Raw genomic sequence first — 9,596 nt, forward strand, 5'->3', positions numbered from 1 at the left:
TCTACCTGCCCTTAAAGCTTCTTAGGTAGACAGGGGCTGTGCTTTTTATTATTTAATTATGCTTCGTTGGAAGGTATCTTTCAGTGAAGTAATGAAATTTCTTTCTTCCTTTAGGGGAAAAGTATGTGTCTTTCTCTTAATACATAATTAAGTATTCTGACATAGAAATAAAAGTTTGGTAAACCATTTCCTTGAGAGTTGTCAAGGATTAAGTCACCAAAAGAGAACCTGAGGAAGTTAACAGTTACCACCCTGGGTCAGGCAAGGCTTAAGTAACTGGATTCAAGATATGTCTATTATCTCCAGTTTTTGAGTGAGCTAAGAGTTGGGAGCACCGTCTAATGGAAAAAAGGTACTTAGTGGGCATCCCAAAAGGGAAATTGGGCTTCACAATAAGGGGAGACTTGGTGGTTGGACAGACTTGAGGCAGGATGCCATCAAGGCTACATAGCACCAGCTTGGAGCAGTAGGCAAAATAACCTAAGTATCATAAAAGATATAATCAGCCAAAACCTGCTCCAGTACATGTACTTCAGGCAATAAGCATGACAAGGAACTCCTGGAGTCCAGTAATAGTGATTTTCAAGGGAGACAAAAAGATAGTTGTAGAGTATTCACAGTTCAGGGAGAATCTTTGGGGGAAGAAGTAAGAACAGGATTTGTGTAGGCAAAGTATATCACAGTTAGAAATGATAATCTTGGAGGTATTAAGAAATAGAATTTAAGAGGCATTGAGGCCCCAACTGGAGCTAGAAAAATGCCTTTCTTTAGCTTAGAGACCAATTATATTTCACAAATAGATCTCTTCCTATGTTCCTGTGCTTTATTTCTTCCTGCTCTCTGTGCTCTACACTTAATTTGTTAGCAAAAGACTTTTTTGAAATCATATCTCAGAAGAAATCAAGATGCATATGTGTTCAGGATGATGTGTGCTTGCTTGTGTAAGGGCTTGTGTTTATGAATTTGTGTTTGGAGATGGTGGTGGAAGAGTGTCATTAGGCAAGGAAGAAAAGGAGAATGCAAGAAAAGCATCTGGAAGTGTAGGAAAAAGAGAGAAAGAATCCACACCAAATTACCTGTAGTGACCCGAATATAATTTTCTTTAAAAAATTTCATTCCATTGTGGGACAGCTCTAATGGTTAGAAAGGTTCTCTCAGGTTATCTCTACCTACTGAGTTAAGTGTTGCCTCCAGGAACAATAAAGCAAATAAATTCCTTCTTCGGTAAGACAACTTCTCAAATTCAAAGCTAAGATTATACTTGGCACAATCTTGAAGGACCAGAGAATGTGTTCACAATCCAAAAACTTCTATAGGAAAAACTGTTGCTGAAAACAATCATCATTAATGAAATCACATGCTGTAAACATTTCCAAACAATTCCTTTTCAATGATCTTAGAATTAAGTATCAGCTTAATAGTATGTTCATAAACAGTTGTTAGTCCTGTTGAATTTTTCTTTTCTGCCTTTGAAACTCAAAGGATGAAGCAACTTTAAGTGGAAGTATCTACAGTTCTAAGCACTAGAGTCTCTTGGTATTTAACCTCAAAGATTTTGCCTTATTTCTGGTTTCCTCTTCCAGGAAGGATTCTTCCACTCAAGGGTGGAATTGAGATTGAAAGTTAAACTCAATCCAGACAGGGAACAAACCAACAAACCACAATAAAAATGAAAAGAAAATATTTACCTCATTGGGCAGGGTACACACACACAGCATGCATGCACACACCCCTGCACACACACACACACACACACACACACACATACCACTCTGTCGCTCTGACCTCACTCTCCAGCAGTGAGAGGCCTTTCACATAGAGTTTTAGAGGGCTCTACTTTTTGGCCCATTGGCAGAGGTCTCTGAGCTTCTGCATTGCCTTCTTTCTTGTCTGCCAGCTGACTGAGGATGAGGGTTGAATTAGCTTTGAAAATAATTCTGATTCATTATTCATTATTAAAACTCTATTCTTCCCCATCCAGTTATGATATGGGCAACTTAATTCCAAATATTGCAGCCTAGAACAGTGTGATATTATATAGTTTCTGGTTAGCTAGAGCTTCTACTCTTGGACTAGTCAGGTGCCCTAATGGAGAATCCCAAGCTGAAGGGTGGACAGCAGGCATTATATCAGAGAAACCACTCTCTAAAGTTGGCTAACACAGGTGCTTCATCTGTCCCTGCATTGGTCAACACCAGATGGTGAATGTCAGATGTATTTTTTTATTTGGTGAAATTTTTGGTTTGTTAGCATAATGGATACTAGACAAGGACTTGCATTGATAAAATTGAAGGTCGTGAAGACATATAGAGTGGCTAAAATATATATATATATATTTAAATTTATTTATTTATTTATTTAACATCTTTATTGGAGTATAATTGCTTTACAATGGTGTGTTAGTTTCTGTTTTGTAACAAAGTAAATCAGCTATACGTATACATATATCCCCGTATCTCTACACATATATATGGAATCTAAAAAAAAAAAAAAAGGTCATGAAAAACCTAGGGGCAGGACAGGAATAAAGACGCACACCTACTAGACAATGGACTTGAGGACACGGGGAGGGGGAAGGGTAAGCTGTGACAAGGTGAGAGAGTGCCATGGACATATATACACTACCAAACGTAAAATAGATAGCTAATGGGAAGCAGCCGCATAGCACAGGGAGATCAGCTTGGTGCAAGAGGATTAAAATATTTTAAAAGACACTTTCCATTTTGCATAAACACATTCTAAGAGACAGTGAGTTCTATAGACTATTCTGTAGGATAGTGCTTGAGGCTTAATCTTTAAACAACCCTGTGACGAGCCGTTATTGAGGAGGATTTCTGGTTGGTTAACACCAGTGTCAGAGTACTAGAACCCTGCCTTTGGATTGTTCTGTCCACCTCACAGAAACCTGTCATGGAAGGGGATGGTTTAGCACCAAGAAGGACAGAGAAGTTCGAATCAACTCCTTTGTGCTTGCTTGCTAATGAGGTCAGTCAACATGATGGCAGAATTGGGCACAGGATTTGATTTCCTTCTAACCTGGTAGAGAGGTTGGGGAATAGTAGCTAATACATGTGTACACCTAACATTTTTAGCAACTAACATTATCTACCAGAAAGAATCTAAGAACTGGGCATGTTCAAAATGGCTTGGGTCGGGGGCTTCCCTGGTGGCGCAGTGGTTGAGAATCTGCCTGCTAATGCAGGGGACACGGGTTCGAGCCCTGGTCTGGGAGGATCCCACACGCCGCGGAGCAACTAGGCCCATGAACCACAACTACTGAGCCTGCACGTCTGGAGCCTGTGCTCCACAACAAGAGCGGCTGCGATAGAGGCCCGCGCACCGTGATGAAGAGTGGCCCCTGCTCGCCGCAACTAGAGAAAGCCCTCGCACAGAAACGAAGACCCAACAGAGCCAAAAATAAATAAATAAATTAATAAACTCCTACCCCCAACATCAAAAAAAAAGAAAAAAAAAATGGCTTGGGTCAATTTGCCATGCACTCCAAAGAATTTTTTTTCAACTCCCTAATTCACTGTAACGCCTTATTTTAAATGTCTTCAGCAGATTGAGAGAACACACACAACTTGTCATAGTCACTTAGGAATTCTCAGAAAACTCAGGTTGCCATGGACAACCAAAGGAAGAAGGGTTGAGGGGTGGAAGAGAAAGCATATTTGGGCAGCCGTGCTGTCCTCTGCCCGGCCGATGTGATGATCTTTCCTGAAGGGAATGTGGAGACAGGCGACCAAAGTTCTTACTCACTCCCAGCAGGGGCCCACTCCATGTGGTGAATGTCTCAAATGAGGGATTTTTATGTTCCTTTGGATGAGCTGCATGGGTCAAGGGCAAGAGTGAAGCCTGTATCACTTCCCTGCCCCTTTGCCTTGGCGAGGCAATGTGTGTGGTCCTGTGGTAGAGCGTTTAGTGAGAACAGGGGTAGTGGAATGAGTTCTCCCAGCTGGATGGAGAGGCACTCCAGACAGAGGATGCTCTTGGCCTAATCAGCGACTCTAAGTAGCTATGTTTTTTGTTATACAGCTTTGTGGCAGACTCCTCTTTTAGAGCAACTTTGAGATAGCCATACCACTGATATAAACTGAGTAAACACAATTTTTCCCCCTTTGAGTCTGCTTTATCTTCAGTTATTGGTGATATCATCTGACAAGTCACTTCCCAAGTGCCTTTTGGGCTTTTGTCTCAAAAAGGAAGATGAGTAGCTCAGGGTAATGGGACAAGAACTTTTGCTTTAGGAGTATCCAAGTAAATGGCAGTGGTTAACTATCTTTGAAGCTGGTGTGTGGCCTGCGTTTGCTTCTCATCCTCCATCTCTTGGCATTTTCTTGGCAGCCACAGCTGGAGCCAGTGGTGAGCAGCATGAAGAGAGTCAAGGCCGTTGACGCCAGGAGGCATATACATCACCCTGGTGCTAGTCACCCCTTAGTCCGCACCAGGGGGCACACGAAGAGAGAGGCACTACGTTTTCTGGAAAAAGCCCATGATGTCTGGGAAACTGGAAACTAAGACATCAAAACCTTAAAAAATTTTATCTTTACAACTATCCACGATTTATAATCTAGGTCAGTTTTTGTGGGTGATACAAGTTTCTTTGAAGATGAAAGCAGGGTTTGGTGACTGCAGTTATCAGTGGCTGTTATAACATGTTTGGGGTTTGGGTGTGTAAGTTCTTGAAACGACCATGTTGCCTTTACCGCCAGTCCGGTCATGAAGGGTTCTGTTGATCACATCTGTGGTTATTTCTGGAGTTGGACCGTATTTAAAGACAGATATGGGCAGCTTGGTAATAATAATTTCTTTAATGGCAGTGACATTTTCATTTTATCTGTTGTAGAATGACTGACAGTCCTTGTTTTTCAGTTGTAAAGTAATGTGTGTGATTGGGGTATATTTTCTCATGTCTCCTTCTGCTTAATCCTGCACCCCTGGGTAGGTGTTTTCCATAAGTTTCTACCATGTTTGCAAAGTTTGTGTGTGTGTGTGTGTGTGCGGTGGGGTGGTGGGTAAGCTATGCAAAGGCAGTCTAGCTCTTCAGTGTTTCAGCAGAGTAGTTCTTTTGCTGTGGAAAAATGGCAACAATTTGAAGTTATCATCTGACAGGTTCTAAAGCGAGACTGTAAGTGCTGCCACTAACAGAAAGAGGAAGGAGCTGAATAGGCAAGATTGAGAGGGAAAAGTTTGATTTTTACCTTCCAGCTTTTGGGTATTGAGTTAAAACGTGGCTGATCTTTGCTGCCATGGAGATGGGCAAGGGCATTAGAAGGCAAGTGAATTTTGTCAACACATATTTATTAGGTGCTGAGGTTACTGTAGTAAACAGGATGAAGTCTAGACCTCATGGAGTGTGCTGGGGGGAGAGAAAGCAAAGAAGTAAACATATGAACATAAAATATAATTTCAGGTAAGGTGAGAGAGATGAGGAAAAGTAAGTAGAAACCTGAATGAAGTGCAGGAGGCAACCAGATGGAAACCTGGGAGAGGGAGAGGGTGTGGAGGGAAGGAAACTGGGGAGAGGGGGACAGGGGCGAGATCCTGGAGGACTTTGATCTCGGCGGGCTGGGAAACCTTGTAAGGATTTGCACATGGAAGTGATATCATCTGATTTGTGGCTTCAAAGGCTGACTCAGGTGAATCATCGCTTGTATATTTTACTGGCTCTGTATCAGTTCTGGCAGAAAATCATTTTATCCTCAAAACAATGATTGAGTGGTCTCAATCTCTCTCAATTTAGCTTTTCCTAAAGCTGTAATAACCCCAGGATTCCGGAATTGCAAGTTTGTAGTAGTTACTTTTTTTTTTTTTGGTAATATTTACTTTTGACTGGGGCTTGGAGAAGGAACAGTCAGGGCAGTTGTGAAGTAGTATATTAACTCAACAGTTCATAACTGACAGCAAAAAAGGATATAATTAAAATGCCAAGAAGATGATTATTCTTAATTGATTTGCTTGCAACGTACCTGCTTTCTGTGGTGAGACTTTTTGGTAATACCAGGAATTTGTGGATTTTTCAACTCTCTATCAGATCTCCGAGGTGGTATAGTGCAGTGGGTTGGAGGAGGGGCTTAAAGGATGGCTGACTGAAACTCATCTCTGCCATTACCAACTATCTACTTAACTACAGGGGATTTCTGAATAACTTCAAGTGAGTTGTAATATGAATATCCCCCTTATGGGGGTGTGTGAGGATTAAATGAGATAATGCATAGGAATTATTCCTTACATAATAGTTCTCAGTGAATGTTATTATTGTTTTTGCTAAAGAAATTCCAACCATAGAAGATGTTTAAATTTCATAGAATAAATGAAGTAGTTAGCTTATTTTACGTACCTTGGCACCCTGAATGGACAGAATTATGACTCTAGAATGTGGAGTTTGGGGAATAGCACCAACTATTGGGGTGACATTATATATCATATATAATTATATGTGAAAATAAATATATACTTTATATATAATATATATAATGTATAACTATATATATATATATATATATATATATATATATATATATATACATGCAATACATTATGTAGGGTGTCCTAGACAAGAGGCAGACTCAAGGGGGCTGACATTGTTAAGAATCCCAAGTCTTGGGCAGGTTTTATGGTTTAAGTGTGGCAGGAAGGGATTTGTGGTGATGGATGAAGTTAGAGGTGTGAGGCAAAGAAAAGAAGATGAATCACAGAAAAGCTGCAAATGAAAAGAACAAGTTGGGGGTGGGTTGGGGGAAAAGCTGTGACTGCCAGTGGGTATGTTCCTCTTTTGGACTTTGATTTTTAGGTGCTATCACCTCAATCTTTTTTTACTGTCATTTTCAATTGAGTTCACTAAAGGACATTTTAAAATGTGAAAATTTAAATCTGAGATTTAAAAATCTAACTCTCAGGGAAAATAGAATTGTCCTACAATATTTTGTTTTGTGCTAAATTTGCCAAATGTACTTATTCTGCAAAATATGAAAGTATTTGTTTTATAATCATATATTGTACTTAAATGTACTGCTGGCCTTCAATAATGCCTGTGACTTATATAGCTGCTTAAAAATAGATTTTAGGGCTTCCCAGATGGCGCAGTGGTTGAGAGTCCGCCTGCTGATGCAGGGGACACGGGTTCGTGTCCCAGTCCGGGAGGATCCCACGTGCCGCGGAGCTGCTGCACCCGTGGGCCATGGCCGCTGAGTCTGCACGTCCGGAGCCTGTGCTCCGCAGCGGGAGAGGCCACGACAGTGAGAGGCCCGCGTACCTCAAAAAAAAAAAAAAAAGATTTTAGCTTGTATTCATCCTTGGTCCTAACCAATAGCATAAAATCTTTTTTCTTAGGGGCTGCAATTTTTCTTCTCCATCCAAGGCATATAGCATTTCAAATAATTCAGTTTATAAGTAGAAACAGCAATCCTGGAAACATCCCTCATGGAAAGGGATGAAACCTTTTTCATGGGTTTCTGTTAGATATTCCCAGTGGTGTGCTGCTTCTCTGAAGTCAGGTTTAGATCAAAAAACCAAATCTCTTCACTATTTGTAAATCTCATAATCCTTTTATTTGATTTACTTATTTGTGGCTGTGTTGGGTCTTCGTTGCTGCGTGCAGACTTTCTCTAGTTGCGGCGAGTGGGGGCTACTCTTCCTCGCGGTGAGTGTGCTTCTCATTGCGGTGGCTTCTCGTTGCAGAGCACGGGCTCTAGGCGCGAGGGCTTCAGTAGTTGTGGCGCGTGGGTTCAGTAGTTGTGGCGCGTGGGCTTAGTTGCTCCATGGCATGTGGGATCTTCCCGGACCAGGGCTCGAACCTGTGTCCCCTGCATTGGCAGGCGGATTCTTAACCACTGCACCACCAGGGAAGCCCCTCATAACCCTTTTAGCATAGATCAGGGAAAAGCTCCGTTTTGTGAATGAATTCAGTATTCCATTCTTTCTTATATTTCCCTTTCCCTTCACTCTTTTTTTTTTCTTTTTCTTTCTTTTTTCCTTTTTGATGACTGACTGCAGGAGAGGTTGGTTCCTTTCGAAGCCCAGGGGAACTGTGATCCTGGGCCATGTGGTGATGCTTCCAGTGATGAACACCACTTGAGGCCTAAATGGGAAGGAGCAGAATGGTTCAGATTATGCTCCGGGTGTCCTCATCACCAGGGACCCTTGCCATCATTGTCCTCAGCAACCACACTGTGGGACGGTAACAGAGTGTGGCCTGGATGCCTGCAGGGGCTGTGGCCAGCCAGCGTGCCCGTCACTGTGACACTAGCCAGGGGCTGAGCCTTGGAGAATGTGTGTGTGAAAACATTTATCTCGAATTTTCTGAGCCCTCACATACCTTTCTCAGACCTTCAACAGCTAACTTTAGCTCTCAGCATTGTGTGTAAACCTAAGCCCGGTGCAGCTTCCGGGATGATGCAGAAGTGAGTTTAATTTTCATAGTGAGATATTTGCAGGTGAGTTCGATAAAATCCTGAATCTGCCAGGTGATCGTCTCTTGCTACCCCATCCTATTCCCCACTTCCCCTGTTTCTCACTGTTTCTTATCTCTTTCCCTTTAGGAATGTACGTTTTGTGATTAAGAAAGGAAAAAATAATGAGCAGGTCCTTACTTTACAGAGTGAGCCAGGCTGTGGCATGAGACATGAGCTCAAGTCCCTCTGTGATACATGTTCTAAATAACATGTGCTCACTGTACTCCCACGTTGCTTCTTATTTTTGAGGAGAGTGACCCTAACTGACACAGACTTTCAATGACAAGCAATATTTTATACAGAAACTGAACTGAATAAAGGAAAATAGGGTTATGGGAGGACAGGGAAACAAACTGGCCCAACATGGACTCCAAATCGTGTTTATGCTTTGATTGCTTCTTCCACTTAGCAGTGAAAAATTCCATTCTGGATCAAGTGGATGAAGGAGATGGAGCATAGGAAAAAATATTAGCAGGTAAAGCAGAGAATTTGGGAGACTTTGCTGCTGAATAACTGTAAGATTAAGAGTTAATCATTGTGTGGTTTACAATAGGAAAATAATTATTCTATATCATTTTTGAGATTTAAAAAAAGATCCCCTGAGCCTAATTGTGACAATAAATTAATCCACTGGTCAGTGTTTATCCATTACTCATTCTGTGCTCAGTACTACAACGACTGTCAGGAATGTGACCATATTGGCCATGATCCCTAACCTAGTTATAAGGACAGAGACTAAAAATGTTTATAAAGTTAGAAAAATGAAAATAATTTTAATTATTCCCATGAGACTCTTGCTGTAGGACTGGAAAGTAAATCAATCATAGACGAACATGTATCAAGACTCAAATCCTATGACTTGGTGGGTCTTTGAGAAGGACAGGTTTTGAGATCTTAGGCTCTCACTGAATATTTCTTTTGTAGATGAAGAAAGTAGATAAAGAGTTTGAAGTTTCCTTTTTTTTTTTTTTTGAAGTTTCCTTTTGAACTTTCTTTTATCAGCCGTGATATTAGGATGGCATAGTTGTTGTGAAGGAATATGTAGTGTAGTTCAGATTTAAGTGATAGGACAGGCAAAATATTATTTGTGTGATGAATATTTTAGAAGCATTTAATTGTGTCTGAAACACCTCTCTAGGG

The sequence above is a fragment of the Mesoplodon mirus genome, assembly GCF_964341445.2.
Source record: "Mesoplodon mirus genome assembly, chromosome: 5".
Taxonomy (NCBI): Eukaryota; Metazoa; Chordata; class Mammalia; order Artiodactyla; family Ziphiidae; genus Mesoplodon; species Mesoplodon mirus.